This window comes from Pelophylax lessonae (genome assembly GCF_965119305.1).
Source record: "Pelophylax lessonae genome assembly, chromosome: 3".
NCBI classification, from domain to species: Eukaryota; Metazoa; Chordata; class Amphibia; order Anura; family Ranidae; genus Pelophylax; species Pelophylax lessonae.
The window spans coordinates 56,998,251-57,016,584 of NC_138770.1; the positions used below are offsets into that span (position 1 = coordinate 56,998,251).

Below are 18,334 nucleotides of genomic sequence, written 5' to 3' on the forward strand. Positions count from 1 at the left end.
ATTATTATTATTATTATTTATAAAAAATGGCAAGATGCTATGGATAGGTGCTAGAACATTTGTGTGGCACAATTTGTAAATGTTGTAAAAAATAAATAAATAAATAAATACTGTAAATAAATAAAATAAAACATGGAAGTCATCATTTTTTTTAAAATTATTATTATTATTTCTATTTCTATTTATTTAATTGTGGTATGACGCTATGGATAGTTTCCAGAACGTTCATGCTGCGCAAATCATAAACACTACAAATGACCAACTTTAAAAAAAAAGATATTTATTTAACATTGGCATGATGCTATGGATAGGTGCAAGGACATTTGTGTGGTACAACTTGTAAATGTTGTAAAAAACATAAAATAAAATAAAACATGGAAGTCATCTTTTTTTTTTTAATTATTATTATTATTTATAATTATATTTATTTAATAGTGGCATGACGCTATGGATAGTTGCTAGAACATTTGTGTGGCACAATTTGTAAATGTTGTAAAAAATAAATAAATAAATACAATAAAACATGGAAGTAATCATTTTTTTAAAATTATTATTATTTATAATTCTATTTATTTAATTGTGGTATAGCGCTATGGATAGTTTCCAGAACGTTCATGCTGCGCAAATCATAAACGCTGCAAATTACCAATCTGAAAAAAAAAAATGGCATGATGCTATGGGTAGGTGCTAGAACATTTGTGTGGCACAACTTGTAAATGTTGTAAAAAAAAAAAAAATAAGAAATAAATAAATAAATAAATAAAACATGGAAGTCATCATTTTTTTAAAATTATTATTATTTATAAAAAATGTCAAGATGCTATGGATAGGTGCTAGAACATTTGTGTGGCACAATTTGTAAATGTTGTAAAAAATAAATAAATAAATACTGTAAATAAATAAAATAAAACATGGAAGTCATCATTTTTTTTTTAATTATTATTATTATTATTTATAAAAAATGGCAAGATGCTATGGATAGGTGCTAGAACATTTGTGTGGCACAACTTGTAAATGTTGTAAAAATAAATAAATAAATAAAATAAAACATGGAAGTTTTTTTTTAAATTATTATTATTATTATTTATAAAAAATGGCAAGATGCAATGGATAGGTGCTAGAACATTTGTGTGGCACAACTTGTAAATGTTGTAAAAAAAAAAAAATAATAATAAATACTGTGAATAAATAAAATAAAACATGGAAGTCATCATTTTTTTTTAAATTATTATTATTATTATTTATAAAAAATGGCAAGATGCTATGGATAGGTGCTAGAACATTTGTGTGGCACAACTTGTAAATGTTGTAAAAAAAAAATAAAAATAAATAAATACTGTAAATAAATAAAATAATGGATAGGTGCTAGATGATGCTATGGATAGGTGCTAGAACATTTGTGTGGCACAATTTGTAAATGTTGTAACAAAAATAGAAATAAATAAATAAATAAAATCAAACATGGAAGTCATCATTTTTTTTTAATTATTATTATTTATAATTCTATTTAGGACATCTGTGTGGCACAATTTGTAAATGCTGAAAGTTTTTTTTTTTGTTTAAAAAATAAATAAATAAATATTTATTTATTTATTATTATTATTTATACTTCTATTTATTTAATAGTGGTATGGCGCTATGGATAGTTTCCAGAATGTTCATGCACAGTTTGTAAATGCTGCAAATTACCAATCTAAAAAAATAAATAAATAAATAAAAAATGGCATGATGCTATGGATAGGTGCTAGAACATTTGTGTGGCACAACTTGTAAATGTTGTAAAAATAAATAAATAAATAAATAAATAAATACTGTAAATAAATAAAATAAAACATGGAAGTCATAATTTTTTTAAAATTAATATTATTTATAAAAAATGGCAAGATGCTATGGATAGGTGCTAGAACATTTGTGTGGCACAACTTGTAAATGTTGTAAAAAAAAAATAAATAAAAAAAAAAATAAATAAATAAATAAAATAAAACATGGAAGTCATCATTTTTTTTAAATTATTATTATTATTATTATTATAATTTATAAAAAATGGCAAGATGCTATGGATAGGTGCTAGAACATTTGTGTGTCACAACTTGTAAATGTTGTAAAAAAAATACATAAATAAATAAATACTGTAAATAAAAAAAATAAAACATGGAAGTCATCATTTTTTTTTAATTATTATTATTTATAAAAAAATGGCAAGATGCTATGGATAGGTGCTAGAACATTTGTGTGGCACAACTTGTAAATGTTGTAAAAAAAAATAAATAAAAAAAATAAATAAATAAAATAAAACATGGAAGTCATCATTTTTTTTTAATTATTATTATTATTATTTATAAAAAATGTCAAGATGCTATGGATAGGTGCTAGAACATTTGTGTGGCACAACTTGTAAAAAAAAAAAAAATAAAAAATAAATAAATAAATAAAATAAAACATGGAAGTCATCATTTTTCTTTAAATTATTATTGCAAGAGTGTGGGACTTTAAATGAGGTTGACTAGACAAGGAAATTTATTACAAAAATACAGAAACATATGAAGATATAGTTACAGAGACACACACAGAGATATAACAACCAGTCATGGTACAATATTGGTACAAATAAATACAAAAAAATATATTATATAATACAATATACCTCGGATCATATGCGGATCTCTCTGAAGTAAATAGGTACAATAAAACCTCATGATCTCTGTGTGAGGTTTTATTGTACCTATTTACTTCAGAGAGATCCGCATATGATCCGAGGAATATTGTATTATATAATATATTTTTTTGTATTTATTTGTACCAATATTGTACCATGACTGGTTGTTATATCTCTGTGTGTGTCTCTGTAACTATATCTTCATATGTTTCTGTATTTTTGTAATAAATTTCCTTGTCTAGTCAACCTCATTTAAAGTCCCACACTCTTGCTTTTATTTCTTATGTATAATTACAGGGATGGAGGATACTAGACACAATATGTGGCAAATCATAGACGATTTATTTCCTTTAAATTATTATTATTATTATCTATAAAAAATGGCAAGATGCTATGGATAGGTGCTAGAACATTTGTGTGGCACAACTTGTAAATGTTGTAAAAAAAATAAATAAATAAAAATAAATAAATAAAATAAAACATGGAAGTCATCATTTTTTTTAAAATTATTATTATTATTATTTATACAAAAAATGTCAAGATGCTATGGATAGGTGCTAGAACATGTGTGTGGCACAACTTGTAAATGTTGTAAAAAAAAATAAATAAAAAAAATAAATACTGTAAATAAATAAAACATGGAAGTCATCATTTTTTTTTAAATTATTATTATTTATAAAAAATGGCAAGATGCTATGGATAGGTGCTAGAACATTTGTGTGGCACAACTTGTAAATGTTGTAAAAAATAAATAAATAAATAAATAAATACTGTAAATAAATAAAACATGGAAGTCATCATTTTTTTTTTTCAATTATTAATATTATTTATAGAAAATGGCAAGATGCTATGGATAGGTGCTAGAACATTTGTGTGGCACAATTTGTAAATGTTGTAAAAAAAAAAATAAAAATGAATAAATAAATAAAATAAAACATGAAAGTCATAATTTTTTTAAAAATTATCATTATTTATAATTCTATTTATTTAATTGTGGTATGGCGTTATGGATAGTTCCCAGAACGTTCATGCTGTGCAAATCATAAACGCTGCAAATTACAAACCTCAAAAAATAAATAAATAAATAAATAATGTTTTTTTTTTTTTTAACATTGGAATGATGATATGGATAGGTGCTGGAACATTTGTGTGGCACAATTTGTAAAATAATTTAATTGTGATATGACGCTATAGATAGTTGCCAGAATGTTCATGCTGCGCAATTCGTAAATGCTGCAAATTGCCAACCTCAAAAATAAATAAATAAATAAATGGTATTTATTTAACATTGACATGATGCTATAGATAGGTGCGAGAACATTTGTGTGGCACAATTTGTAAATGCTGTATTTTTTTTTGTTAAATAAAATAAATCAAATAAAACATGGAAGTCATAACTTTTTTTTTTTAATTTATAAATGTATTTTTTTAATTGTGGTATGACGCTATAGATAGTTGCCAGAATGTTCATGCTGCACAATTCGTAAACACTGCAAATTACAAACCTCAAAAAATAAATAAATAATAATGTTTTTTTTTTGTTTTTTTTTTTAACATTGGCATGATGCTATGGATAGGTGCTGGAACATTTGTGTGGCACAATTTGTAAAATAATTTAATTGTGGTACGACGCTATGGATATTTGCCAGAATGTTCATGCTGCACAATTTGTAAACATTGCAAATTACAAACCTCAAAAAAAAAAAATAATAATTAATAAATAAATAATAATGTTTTTTTTTTTTTTTTTTTTTTTTTTTTTTAATATTGGAATGATGCTTTGGATAGGTGCTGGAACATTTGTGTGCACAATTCGTAAATGCTACAAATGACCAACCTCAAACATAAATAAATAAATAAATTAATTAATTCATTCATTCATTAATGGTATTTGTTTAACATTGATATGATGCTATAGATAGGTGCTAGAACATTTGTGTGGCACAATTTGTAAATGCTGTAAAAATAAATAAATAAAATAAAACATGGAAGTCACCATTTTATTTTTTTATTATTTATAATATTATTTATTTAATTGTGGTATGACGCTATGGATAATTGCCAGAACATTCATGCTGCGCAAATTTTAAATGCTGCAAATTACCAACCTCAAAAAAAGTAAATAAATAAATGGTATTTATTTAACATTGGCATAAGGCTTTGGATAGGTGCTGGAACATTTGTGTGGCATAATTTGTAAATGCTGTAAAAATCTTTGTTAAAAAAAAATAAAATACGAAAGTCATAGTTTTTTTTATGTTTAAATTTTATTTCTTTAATTGTGGTATGATGCTATGGATCATTGCCCGAACGTTCATGCTGCACAAATCATAAATGCTGCAAATTACCAACCTCAAAAAAATAATAAATAAATGATATTTATTTACCATTGGCATGATGCTATGGATAGGTGCTAGAACATTTGTGTGGCACAATTTGTAAATACTGTAAAAAATTTTGTTAAAAAAAAAATTAAACATGGAAGTCATAATTATTATTATTTTTTTTTATTATTATTTATAAATGTATTTATTTAATTGTGGTATGACACAATGGATAGTTGCCAGAATGTTTATGCTGTGCAAATCATAAATTCTGCAAATTACCAAGCTCAAAAAAAAAAAAAAATGGTATTTATTTAACATTGGCATGATGCCATGGATAGGTGCAAGGACATTTGTATATCACAATTTGTAAATGCTGTAAATTTTTTTGTTAAAAAAATAAATAAAACATTATATGGAAGTCATACTTTTTTTTATTATTTATAATTGTATTTATTTAATTGTGGTGTGATGCTATGGATAGCTGCGCAATTTGTAAATCCTGCAAAGTACCAACCTCAAAAAAAATAAAAATAAATAATTGCCAGCGACATATGAGAAAAAAACAAAAATGGTTTCTTCATTTCTTGGCCAATAAGCACACTATTTATTTTACTGTGGTATGACGCTACAGATAGTTGCCAGAATGTTTATGCTGCGCAATTTGTAAATGCTGCAAAGTACCACCCTAAAAAATAAAAAAATAAAAACTTGCCAGCGACATATGAGAAAAAAGTGATTTCTTTATTTTTGGCCAACGAGCGCACTATATATGTAATTTTGGTATGACGCTACAGATAATTACCAGAATGATCATGCTGTGAAATCCATATGCTGCAAATAACCAAACTCAAAAAAAGAGGAAAAAAATTCCAAGCGACATATGAGAAAAAAAAATGGTTTCCTAAATTTTTGGCCAATAAGCGCACTAATAATTTAATTGTGCTACAGTAAATTACCAGAATGTTCATGCTCCACAATTTGTAAATGCTGCAAAGTACCAGCCTCAAAAAAAAAAAAAAAATTGCCAGCGGCGTATGAGAAAAAAAATGTTTCCAAATTTTTTTAGCCAATAAGCGTATCATTTATTTAATTGTGGTTTTAAAAAATTGCAAGTGATGTATGAGACAAAAAAAACCTGGTATTTATTTAACATTGGCTTGATGATATAGAATATAGACAGCTGCCAGAACAATCATGCTGCGCAATTTGTAACTGCTGCATATTTACAAAAAAAAACAAAAAAAAAAAAACAAAACAAACCAACACTGTATGATTGATCTAAAAAGCTGATCTTCTGCTGAGTAATTTCTTGGCCAATGAGCACACAATTTATTTAACATTGGCATGGCGCTTCATTGATGTTGTGCAATTTGTAAATGTTGTAAATTCACTGAAAAAAAAAAAAACAATAATAATAAATAAAGCAACACTAGCAATGTATGTAACAAATAAAACATCTTTATTTTCCTGTAGATTAAAGACTTGGCCAAAAACACACTAATAATTTAATATATATTTTTTTTTAATATTGGATTTTTTTTTCTGTAGATTAAATACTTGGCTGATAAGCACACTATTTGTTTATTATTAGATGTTTTTTTCTGTAGATTAAGCACACTATTAATTTAATATTTATTTAGTTATTTATTTTTATTTTAATATTGATATTTTTTTTCAATAGATTGATTTATTGGCCAAAAAGCACACTATTTTTTTTTTTTATATTTAATTTTTTTTTTCTATTGGATTTTTTTTTTTTTTTTGCTGTAGGGTACTTTCTTGGCCAAAAAGCACACTATGTAAAATTGGTAAGACACTATGGATAGTTGCCTTGCTCACGCGTTTTGTTGATCAGAACGTTCATGCTGCACAATTTGTGAATGCTGCTAATTACCCCCTAAAAAAAAAAAAAAAAAAAATGCCAAAAAAGTATGAACGATTCAAAAAAATAAGTTATTTCTGTATATTAATTACTTGGCCAATAAGTACACATTTTATTTAAAATTTGCATGACATGGCAAAATAATTGCCGTGCTCACACATTTTTTTGCCCAGAATGTTTGTATTACACAATCTGTAAAGAATGCAAATTACTCCTTAAAAAAAAAAAAAGAATTGCAAACGTTTTATGAGAAACATCAAAGCAAACTTTTTTCCTTTAGAATAATTATTTAGCCAATAAGCACACAATTTATTTAATATTGGCATGACACTACAGATAGTTGTTGCACAATCTGTACACACTGCAAACTGCCCCCATCAAAAAAAAAGAAAAAAAAAAAAAAACAACGCCCCCATTAAAGGCAAAAAAAAAAAAACAACAACATTGCAAGCGTTTTATGAGAGACATCAAAAGAAAAATGTTTTTTTTTCTGTTGAATAAATTACTTGTTCAATAATCACACATTTTATTTATTATTGTCATGACGCTACTAATTTTTGCCATGTTTTTATGCCTAGAACATTTGTGCTGCACATTTTGTAAATGCTGCAAGTGACCCCCCGGTAAAAGGAAAAAAAAAAAAATAAATAAATAAACACACCAGCAATGTACATGCGACATAAAAGAAAAAAATTATTTTTTTTTTCTGTAGATCAATTACTAGGCCAATAAGCACACTTTTTTATTTAATATTTGCATGGTGCTTTGGATGATTGCTGTGCTTATTTGTTATTTTTTGTTATTTTGCCCAGAATGTTTGTGCTGCACAACTTTTAAATGCTGTAAATGACACCCCCCCCCCCACATTGTAATGTATTTACAGGGGAGCAGGGGTTAACATTATTGGCTGTGGGGGTGTAAAGAATAAATAGAATAATCTGCTTTTCTTTTCTCTATAAGTGCTGCCAAGGAAACAACTCGTCATTCTCCATCTCCTTCTCCAGCGTAAGAGGAAGCCTACATGGATCGGGCAATCGGTAGTCAACCTCTCGGCTATCTGATAGGAATGAAGCTACAATAGGAGGAGGAGATTGGGTCTAGGTTATGGATAAGGTTAGTGTTAAGGTCAAAGGTTGAGGGCTAATAGGGTAGGGGTTAAGGTGAAGTATTAGGGTTGGTTTAAGCATTAACAGTTTGGTTTAAGGTTTCGATGCGGCAGGGGGTTGTGGAGAAGGTTAGAAAGAGGTCAAATGCAGGCCAGAAGAAGGTCAAATGAGGTCAAGCTCAGGTCAGAGGAAAGTCAAATGCAGGTCGGAAAGAGGTAAACTGTAGGTCTGGAGGCCTAGAAGGTCAGAAGAAGAAGATTGAATGCAGGTTAAAAGGAGATCAACCCCTAGTCAGAAGATGGGGGTCAGAGTTCAGCTTCAAGTCAGCAGAAGGTCAAACGCAAGTTAGAAAGAAGTCAACTGTAGGTCTAAAGGTCCAGAAGGTTAGAAGAAGGTTGAATGCAGATCGAAAGGAGATCAAGCTCAAGTCAGAAGCTGATTAGATGGTGTTCAGAATGAATTCAACTTTAAGTCAGAAGAAGGTCAAAGGCAGGTCAGAAAGAGGTCAACTGTAGGTATGAAGGTCAGAAGAAGACTGAATGCAGGTCAAAAGGAGATCAACCTCAAGTCAGAAGATGGAGGTTAGAAGGAGTTCAACTTTAAGTCAGAGGAAAGGACAAATGCAGGTTAGAAAGAGGTCAGGCTCAGGTCAGAGGAAAGTCAAATGCAGGTCATAAAGAGGTAAACTGTAAGTCTGAAGGTCCAGATGGTCAGAAGAAGATTGAACGCAGGTCAAAACGAGATCAACCCCAAGTCAGAAGATGGAAGTCAGAAGGAGTTAAACTTCAAGTCAGAGGAAAGGGCAAATGCAGGTTAGAAAGAGGTCAGGCTCAGGTCAGAGGAAAGTCAAATGCAGGTCATAAAGAGGTAAACTGTAGGTCTGAAGATCAGAAGAAGATTGAATGCAGATCAAAAGGAGATCATCCTCAAGTCAGAAGATTCAGATTAGAAGGAGTTCAACTTTAAGTTAGAGGAAAGGGAAAATGCAGGTTAGAAAGAGGTCAAGCTCAGGTCAGAGGAAAGTCAAATGCAGGTCATAAAGAGGTCAACTGTAGGTCTGACGGTCCAGATGGTCAGAAGAAGATTGAACGCAGATCAAAAGGAGATCAACCTCAAGTTAGAAGATCATATGGAGGTTAGAATGAATTCAACTTCAAGTCAGAAGGTCAAAAGCAGGTCAGAAAGAGGTCAACTGTAGGTCTGAAGGTCAGAAGAAGAGCGAATGCAGGTCAAAAGGAGATCAACCTCAAGTCAGAAGATGGAGGTTAGAAGGAGTTCAACTTTAAGTCAGGGGAAAGGTCCAATGCAGGTTATAAAGAGTCAAGCTCAGGTCAGAGGAAAGTCAAATGTAAATCAGAAAGAGGTAAACTGTAAGTCTGAAGGTCCAGGTGGTCAGAAGAAGATTGAATGCAGGTCAAAAGAAGATCAACCACAAGTAAGAAAGTGATCACATGGAGGTCAGAATGAGTTCAACTTCAAGTCAGAAGAAGGTCAAATGCAGATTAGAAAGAGGTTAATCTCAGGTCAGAGGAAAGACAAATGCAGGTCAGAAAGAGGTCAGCTGTAGGTCTGAAGATCCAGAAGGTTGAATGCAAGTCAAAAAGCAAGTCATAAGATGATCAGCTGGAGGTCAGAAGGAGTTCAGTTTCAAGTCAGCAAAAGGTCAAACTCAAGTTAGAAAGAAGTCAACTGTAGGTCTAAAGGTCCAGAAGGTTAGAAGAAGGTTGAATGCAGATCAAAAGGAGATCAAGCTCAAGTCAGAAGCCGATCAGATGGTGGTCAGTTTAACTGACAATTGCGCGGTCATGCAATATCATACCCAAACAAAATTTACGTCCTTTTTTTCCCCACAAACAGAGCTTTCTTTTGGTGGTATTTGATCACCTGTGCGCTTTTCTTTTTTGCGATATTAATAAAGAAATGCGACAATTTTGAAAAAATAACAATATTTTTCTACTTTGACAGTTAAAAAATATCCAATATATTCAATTTTTGTCATATATTTAGGCCAAAATATATTTAGCTACATGTCTTTGACAAAAAAATTCTCAATGAGCGTCTTTTTAACCGCTTTAAGACCGGAAGATTTTACCCCATTCCTGACCAGGCCATATTATGCGATTCGGCACTGCATTATTTTAACGGACAATTTTGCGGTTGTGCGATGCTGTACCCAAATTAAATGTATGTCCTTTTTTCCCTACAAACAGAGCTTTCTTTTGGTGGTATTTGATCACCTGTGCGATTTTTACTTTTTGCGCTATATACAAAAAAAGAGCGACAATTTTGAAAAAATAACAATATTTTTCACAGTTTTTATAAAAAAATGTAAAAATCAAAAATTTTTAACATTTTAGGCCAATTTGTTTTTTTGCTACATATTTTTGGTAATAAGCGTATTTTGATTGGTTTGCGCAAAAGTTATCGCAGCTACTAACTACGGGAAATTTATGTCATTTTTATTGTTTTTTTTTTAACTAGTAATGGCGGCGATCTGGGATTTTTTTTTTGCGGGACTGCGACATTGCGGCGGACAGATCGCACCCTTGACTGACATTTTTGACACTTTTGGGGGTACCAGGGACATTACTAAGGTAATCAGTGCTATAAATATGCACTGTTACTGTAAAAATGACACTGGAAGGGAAGGGGTTAACTTTTATTGGTGATCAAGGGGTTAATGTATGCCTGGTACTTACTAACGTGTGTGGGGGGAGGGGACTGTGTGACACAGGCACAGATCGCAGGTTCGGCTATGCTGAATCCTGCAATCTGTCACTGTTTGTCACTTAGGAGATCCGGCCGCTTTGTTTACACAAGCGGGCGGACCTCCTCACTCGATCCCCGACGATCGGCCCTGGCCCGACTCCCGCTGTGACTGAATACAGCGGGAGCGAGCCTCCGGCGGCGCGCAAGCGCCGCCCACAAGGTGAGGAGTCCAGCGACGTAGGTCTACGTCGCTGGACGATAACAAAACCATTTTGCCGCAGTAGTACAAATGTGAGCGGTCGGCAAGTGGTTAAGAACAGCCAACTCTTTAGGTTTCTTGATGATGAGCAAATATAGCTTACTTTCTGCATTTAAGCTGGCCGTACACTAGAAGACCTCCACCAATATTCATCCCAATCTTCTCAGTGCATTTGACGACTTGAAGAATGTAGTTACAAAGTACTTAACATTCAGTTTTGGAAGGAACAAACTTTCCTGAACAAGAACCACATACACTGTTAGAAATTTGTTCATTTGAGAGATATTTTCCATCCTGCTCCTTAGACATTTTCTCATTCTCATCATTACCGTCAAAAATGAATGTCCATTTGACCCCCACTAGTGATTAGAATATTGAACAAACGTACTTGAAATAAAAAGTTTCTGACAAAATTCTACTAGTGTACTGCCAGCTTTAGCTTGTATTTGAGATCACTTTGATGCTCTTCTGAGTTCACTCAGAGTTCATTGATAGGAGTATTTGACCTACTTATGATCATCTTCTGACGTTCAATTGGTCTTCTTCTGATCTGTATTTGTCCTTCTTCTAACCTAAAGCTTATCTTCTTTACAACCTCTGAAATATCTAAAATCTACATCTAACCCTTTTCTGACCTACATTTGACTATCTTCTGATCTGATCTTTACCCCTTTCAGACCAGCATTTAACCTTCTTATGACCTTCATTTGACCTCTTTTACACCTACAGTTGACCTCTTTATATCCTCCATTTGACCATCTTTTGATTTGCAGTTGAACTCCTTCTAACCTGTATCTGATCATCTTCTGACTTGAGCTTAAAGCGGAGTTCCACCCTGGGAATACTTTTTTTAATAAAAATACCCCCGGGACAGTCAGGGCTAGCACATTCCACAATGGCTAGCCTCTGATCTGTCCCGGGTTGCACTTACCTTTTAGGAGAAATACTTACCTTGAAAAAGTATTGTCCAGCGCTGCCATCTCAGGTGTGGGCAGCTGGAAGCCAGCGCGATCCTCTTCTGCGTCCTCTTCCTTCTTCTTCGGTCCCACGATGCACTGCACCGGCCTCGCCGTCACTTCCGGTGCGCGTGCATCATCCCTCCACAGCTTCTGGGCATGCCCAGAAGCTGTTTAGAAGGGAATGACGCGCGCGCACCGGAACTGACGTCGGGGCCGGTGCAGGCGCATTGATTCCTGGGAGCGATGACGTTCAGCTCCCTGGAATCATTGCAAAGCCAGGAAGTGAGGAATCGCCGTGGCCGCCGAGGGGAGGAAGAAGGAAGTAAGGTAAGTATATTTTCTTCTATACGAGGTAAGTAAAAAAAAAAAAAAAAAATGCGATTATCCATTTGTTTTTCAGGTGACCCGGAGCGAGAAGATGGAGGTAAGTATAAATTTAGGGTGGAACTCCACTTTAACTTACTTTCAACCTAAATTCACCTTTTTCTGAGGTACACTTAACCACTTTCTGACCTGCATTTGACTTTGCTCTAATGTGAGCTTGACCTCCTTTTGACAGGCATTCAACCATCTTCGGACCTGCATTTGACCTTCTCCAGTCCCCTTTCTAACCTGCACTTGGCCTTCTTCTGACCTGCAGTTGAACTCCTTCTGACCTGCATCTATCTTTTGACTTGAGCTTGGCCTCCTTTTGACCTGCATTTAACCTCTGCTGACCTGCATTTGACCTTCTTCAAACCTAGAGTTGACCTTTTTCTAACCTGCACTTGACCTTCTTCACAAATGCAGTTGAACTTTTTCAAACCTGCATTTGACTATCTTTTAACTTGAGCTTGGCTTCCTTTTGACCTACAGTACATTCTACCTTTTCTGATTTGCATTTGACCTTCTTCTAAATTGCAGTTGAACTCTTTCTGACCTCCATTTGACCATCATCTGACTTAAGCTTGACCTCCTTTAGGAGTTTGGGACTGCAGATCACAGGGTGCCTTGCCGGGGCCTGCAGATTACGCATGTATTTGCAAATGTGTGCAACCAAACCCCTGCTTTTAATGCATACTGTTAGACAGTTCAATTCAGTTGGTCGTTGGCTGGTTGGTAAGTTGTGATTGGAAATCTCTTCGTTTTTTTGATCTGCATCCGCCCTTCCAGTGCTCCTTACCATTAAGACCAGTTATAGGTGGAGGCGGTGACCGTTTTTTGCATTATCGTTGATATCTATATTGAGCCAGGCAACGCACTGACACCTTTGCCGCCATTGTGCGATGTGCTGGGTGTTCAGTGTGACCCTGTGCCTTTAAGGAGGGGTGGGCATCCTCTAGTCACCTGTCCTCCATCTATCCCATTAGATGCATGTGCTCTGATTGTAGAGACTCTTTAAATTGTAGAGTTAGGGACTGCAGATATCAGGGTGCCTTGCCGGGGCCTGCAGCTTACGCATGTATTTGCAAATGTGTGCAACCAAACCCCTGTTTTTAACGCATACTGTTAGACAGTTCAATTCGGTTGGTTGCTGGCTGGTTGGTAAGTTGTGATTGGAAATCTCTTCGTTTTTTTGATTGACCTCCTTTTGACCTGCATTCAACGTTCTTATTGACCTGCATTTGACTTTCTTCAGACCTAGGGTTGACCTCTTTCTAACCTGCACTGGACCTTCTTCTAAATTGCAGTTGAACTCTTTCTGACCTCCATTTGACCATCATCTGACTTCAGCTTGACCTCCTTTTGACCTGCATTCAACCTTCTTTATGACCTGCATTTGACTTTCTTCAGACCTAGGGTTGACCTCTTTCTAACCTGCACTGGACCTTCTTCTGAATTGCAGTTGAACTCCTTCTGACCTAGATCCAGTGCTGTATCTTGGCCTAGGCCAACAAGGCCCATGCCTAGGGCGGCACTTTGCAGGGGGGCAGCAAAAAAGCTGAACCCTGCACAAAAAAAAAAAAAACAGCCTTCTCCCGGTTCCCGCACGAAAAGGGTCTCCGCCGGCTTGCACTACATTTTTAATATAGTGCCAGTCTTATGGGGTGAATTGGGCCAGAGGGCAGAGTCCAGGAGGCAAATCGGTCTGTCACCCCCTTAAAGTGGTCAGTAATGAGGCTGCACTGATGGGCAGTAATGAGATGGCACTGATAAGGCTGCACAGATGGGCAGTGATGAGGCTGAACGTAGTGAAACTGATGAGGCTACGCTGATGGGCACTGATAGACTTGTGGTCTGTGGTTCACAGATGACAGGGCGAGTCGTAAACAGTAAAGGGCGTGGCCTTTACTGGAAGGGGTGGGTCATATGTAAATTAGGGGGTGCACAAGTTTAGTCAAGCCTAGGGCAGCACAAAACCTAAATACACCGCTGCCTAGATCTGACTATCTTTTGACTTGATCTTGACCTCCTTTTGACCTGCATTCAATCATCGTTTGACCTGCATTTGACTTTTTTCAGACCTAGAGTTGACCTCTTTCTAACCTGCCCTTGACCTTCTTCTGACTTGCAGTTTTACACTTTCTGACCTGCATCCGACCATCATCTGACTTCCTTTTGACCTGATTTCAACTTTCTTCTGAGCTTCTGTACCTTCAGATCTACACTCTTTCTGACTCACATTTGACCCTTATCTGACTTGCAGTTGACCTCCCACTGATCTGCATTTCACCACCTTCTGAAATTCATTTGTCCTCCCTCTGACCTGCACTTGACTTTCTTACCTGCGGTTGACCTCCTGAACTCCCCCAGGAAAAACCCAGGAAACAAAAACTGATGTATTAATGCTACTGCTAGACTGCATCATATATATCATTTTTTTTTTGTTGTCCAGCATTACCTTTTAGCCTCACTTCCTGTCAATGTTGTAGGGAGTCACAAGCAGAGGAAGTGCTAGAATATCTCTCTGATGGGGACATTGACAGCAACATAAACATGTTCTTATAGTATTGGAGGAGGAATAGGGAGGGGGTTGGGTTGTTGGGGGGAGCCTGGTGACACTTGCATCCTCTGATTTCTGGTCTGGTGTGGTGTCACCTGGACAGGTTGTAAAGCAGGGGTCTTCAAACTTTGGCCCTCCAACTGTTCAGGAACTACAATTCCCATCATGCCTAGTCATGTCTGTGAATGTCAGAGTTTTACAATGCCTCATGGGATGCGTAGTTCTGCAACAGCTGCAGGGCCGTAGTTTGAGGATCCCTGTTGTAAAGGAAAGTCCCCTCATTAAAGATACAGACAGCAATAAAAAAAAAACTTGGAAGAAGTTAAAAAATAAATAGGTTGGCTAAGGCTGGGCTTTAAGCACAGGATCACTCTGGAGCAGGGATCCTCCAACTACGGCCCTCCAGCTGTTGCGGAACTACACATCCCATGAGGCATTATAAAACTCTGACATGACCAGGCATGATGGGAATTGTAGTTCTTGAACAACTGGAGGGCCATAGTTTGAAGACCCCCTGCTCAAGAGGAAAGGTCCATCTTGTTAACCACTTGCCGAATGCCGCACGACTATTTACGTCGGCAGTCAGCCCCTCACAGGCAGAGTGACGTAGATCTACATCGCTAGCCTGTGAGGGTCTAGGGAGCGAGCGCGCGCTCCCGCGTGGTCACGGACCCCCCCCGCGCGTGTGACCGGTGGACCCGATGTCCACCGGTCACTCGGCGATCGTCGGTACAGAGGGAGAAAGTCAGGCGGCTGATGTAAACAAGCCGCCTGTCATTCTCCCCTGTGTAGAAACAGTGATCATACGGTTCTACTATGTAGGACCGTTGATCACTGTTCCTACAGCTCAAGCCACAGCCAATCACAGTTAGAATCACGCCCCTAGGGACACACATAACCCCTCCCTCTCAAAAAAAGTTAACCCCTTCACTGCCAGTTTAATTTTACAGTAACAGTGCATATATATAGCACTGATTACTGTAGTAATGTCACTGGTAACCCCAAATGTGTCAAAAATGTCAGTCAAGGGTCCGATCTGTCCGCCGCAATGTCGCAGTACCGCAAAAAAAAAAAACGCAGATCGCCGCCATTACTCGTTTAAAAAAAAAACAACAAAAATGACAAAAATCTTTCCCTTTGTTAGTAAACGCGATAACTTTTGCGCAAACCAATCAAAATACGCTTTTGGCGATTTTTTTTTTACCAAACATATGTAGCATAAAACAAATTGGCTGAAAATGTTAAAAAATTTTGATTTTTACATTTTTTTGGGGGAATTTCATATAAAGAAACGTGAAAAATATTGCTATTTTTGCAAAATTGACGCTCATTTTTTTGTTTATAGCGCATGATCAAAAAATCTCACAGGTGATCAAATACCACCAAAAGAAAGCTCTGTTTGTTGTAAAAAAAGGACGTCAAATTCGTTTAGGTACAGCGTCGCACGACCGCGCAATTGTCCGTTAAAATCACACAGTGCCAAATCGCAAAATAGGCCCCTGTCAGGAAGGGGGTAAAATCTTCCGGGGCTTAAGTGGTTAAGGAGGGGCATGTTAAAGTAGTCCCTGCTCAAAAGTTGTATTTCCCGAACGTGCAAAAAAGTGTAGACGTTTTTGACTCACCAGTAACCACCATGATCTAACCTGCCTTCGAGAAGAACGAAAAAAAAAAAAAATATAATAATAATATTCAGTATAAATTCAATTTAAGCCATTATCCAAATCCAATAGCTCCTTCTTTGTTTTCTTGGAAATAGATTGTGATTTCCTACAATGCACATTATATAAGCCGTGGGTGCCTAATGAGTGAATTGATTGTTTTAAGTGCAGAATTGTCTCTCGTACAATCCACACGCAGTCAGTCTATTGGTCTTCTTTGTTTTTCATAAGGACTGACCTACTTCTATGACACCTACATGGGCTTCCTGTGTTACAACACTCCCGCGTAATGCACAGGTCCCTGATAATGAACTCGTTTCACAGAGGACATACTCTATGCAGACATATTTTCCTGAAAAGCTGATAAAAGTAGACTAAAAATGTCGAAAGGGAACCCGAGATTAGTAATTATATTATGTAATGCCTTTAAAGCTACCAAGTTCAAATACTCAACCGATCAAGCTTCTAATAGAAGAGTGAATCTGTCCAGCCAGTCCTATAACTCAAGCAGCAAAAAGAGAACAGCCACCTCACTTTTCACCACTGCTGTTAAGCAATGCAGTTTGGTTACTGACTCATCCCCAGCTTGTTGACCGATGGGGGTCAACGTTCTGCTTCCTCCTCCTGGAAGCAAGTTCAAAGTGTTAGACTGACGGCACCATGCAGTGTAGTAGTATCTTATTTAACCACTTAAGGACCGGGCCTATTTCTGACACTTGCTGTTTACAAGTTAGAATCAGTATTTTTTGCTCGAAAATTACTTAGACCCCCCAAACATTTTATATATATATACTGTAGATATATTGTTATTATTATATAGTATTTATATAGCGCCGACAGTTTACGCAGTGCTTTACAACTTGAGGGTAGACAGTACAAATACAATACACTTTAATACAGTAGAAATCAGAGGACCCTGCTCATTAGAGCTTACAATCTAAGATATATATATATATATAATATATATATATATATATATATATATATATATATATATATAAATGTTTGGGGGGTCTAATTTGCCTCTTCTTCTGCCACATCTTTGTTGCCTTGGCCGTATGTTTTGGGTCATTGCAAAGCTGGAAGACCCATCCATGACCCATCTTCAGTGTTCTGGCTGAGGGAAGAAGGTTCTCATCTAAGTATTTACAATATATGGCCCCATCCATTGGCCCCTCAATGTGGCAAAAGCAGAGAAACCGCCCCAAAGCATAATGTTACCACCTCCATGCGTGACTGTAGGGATGGTGTTCTTAGGGTCATAGTCAGCATTTTTCTACCTCCAAACACGGCGAGTCGAGTTAATGCCAAAGAGCTCAATGTTGGTCTTATCTGACCACAGCACTTTCTCCCAATCCTTCTCTGAATCATTTAGATGTTCATAGGCAAACTTCAGACGGGCCTGTACATATACCTTCTTGAGGAGGGGGACCTTGTGGGCGATGCGGGATTTCAATCCATGGTGGCGTATTGTGTTACCAATGGTTTGTTTGATGACTGTGGTCCCAACTGCCTTGAGATCATTCACAAGTTCCTCCCATGTAGTTCTGGGCTGATCCCTCACTTTTCTCATGATCATCCTTACCCCATGAGGCAAAATCTTGCATGGAGCTCCACACCGAGGGCGATTGATGGTTATTTTGTATTTCTTCCATTTGCAAATAATCGCTCCAACAGTTGTCTCCTTCTCACCAAGCTTCTTGCTGATGGTCTTGTAGCCCATTCCAGCCTTGTGCAGGTCAACAATCTTGTCCTTGACGTCCTTTCACAGCTCTTTGGTTTTTCCCATGATGGTGAGGTTTGAATGGAAGAAAGAGATTCTGTGGACAGGTGTCTTTTATACACGTAACGAGTT

General features: G+C 35.7%; 1 protein-coding gene and 1 long non-coding RNA gene across 2 annotated transcripts in view; one reads left to right on the top strand and one right to left on the bottom strand.

Moving 5' to 3' along the window:
• NCOA1 (nuclear receptor coactivator 1) overlaps positions 1 to 18,334 on the bottom strand; it is a 755,746-nt gene that overhangs the window by 334,783 nt on the left and 402,629 nt on the right. The window lies entirely within an intron of this gene.
• Positions 7,849 to 9,307, top strand: LOC309551210. The gene is made up of 3 exons (XR_014225061.1): positions 7,849 to 8,214; positions 8,495 to 9,015; positions 9,159 to 9,307. It is a non-coding gene; the product is annotated as an uncharacterized lncRNA (long non-coding RNA).